The 1,252-nt window shown below is 34.1% G+C and overlaps 1 pseudogene; it reads left to right on the forward strand.

Moving 5' to 3' along the window:
* Window positions 1–309: 309 nt before the first annotated feature.
* LOC119253362 (60S ribosomal protein L35a-like) lies at window positions 310–623 on the forward strand (annotated as a pseudogene).
* Window positions 624–1,252: the final 629 nt, after the last annotated feature.

Consider the following 1,252-nt stretch of genomic DNA (forward strand, 5'->3'; position numbering starts at 1 on the left):
CCCACAGCTAATGGTGAAAAAATAAAAGCTTTTCCACTAAGATCTGAAACAAGACAAAGATATCCACTTTCCCCACCACTATTTAACATGGTATTGGATGTCCTAGCTAGAGCAATTAAGCAAAAGAAAGATATAAAAGGAATCTATCTTAGGAAAGAAGTAAAACTATAACTATTTGTAGATGAGATGATAATACACAGAGAAAACTCTGAAGACTCCATTAAAAGGCAACTGAAACAATAAATCAGCCTTTCTCTTTCTGCCAACTTGGACCCTGTGAAGACCTGGAAGGAACAGGACTTCTAAAATATGGCTGGGAGGCTGTGGTCCAAGGCCATTTATGCTGGCTACAAGCAGGGTTTCTGGAATCTGAGAGAGCACATAACTCTTCTTAAAATTGAAGGTGTTTATATTTGAGATAAAACTGAATTCTATCCAGGCAAGAGATGTGCTTATGTGTACAAAGCAAAGAACAACACAGTGACTCCTAGTGGCAAATCAAGTAAAACTATAATATTGGAAAAGGTAACAGTGGCATGGTTCATGACAAATTCCAAAGAAATATTCGCACTAAGGCCATAGGACACAGAATCTGCATGATGTTGTACCTCTCAAGGATTTAAACTTACTGAAAAGCCAACAATAATAAAAAGAAACAAATCAATCCAGCAAAGTGACAGGTTACAAAATCAATTTATAAAAATGAGTTGTGTTCCTATATGCAAACAATAAGCTAGAAGAGAAAGAAATCAAGAAAACAATTTGCAATCACACCAAAAAGAATTAAATACATAGGAATAAATTTAACAAAGGAGGCAAAAGACCTGTACAATGAAAATTATAAATTATTGTTGAAAGAAATAGAAAGATATACAGATTCAATGCAACCCCTATCAAGGATTCTGTGGCATTCATAAAAGATTGCCACACCACTCACAAAAGTTAACTTGAAATGGTTCAAAGGCATGGAAGTAAGACTGCAAACCATAAACACAGAAGAAAACAGGCAAAACATTCTACAACATTGGGTTCAATGATGTCTTCCAGGGACTCTATTCCAATGTAAGAAGAACAAAACAAAAATAAACAAATGGGACTACATTTAACTAAAAAGGTTCTTTATAGTTAAAAGAAAAATCTATCATTAAAGTAAAATGACATCGTGACAAATGGGAGAAAACATTTGCACTTTATACATCTGAAAAGGAGCTAATAATCCAAAATTTACAAAGAACTCATGAGCTTGACGATA

The sequence above is a fragment of the Talpa occidentalis genome, unplaced genomic scaffold, assembly GCF_014898055.3.
Source record: "Talpa occidentalis isolate TD23 unplaced genomic scaffold, MPIMG_talOcc4v2.1 talOcc4.2, whole genome shotgun sequence".
NCBI classification, from domain to species: domain Eukaryota; kingdom Metazoa; phylum Chordata; class Mammalia; order Eulipotyphla; family Talpidae; genus Talpa; species Talpa occidentalis.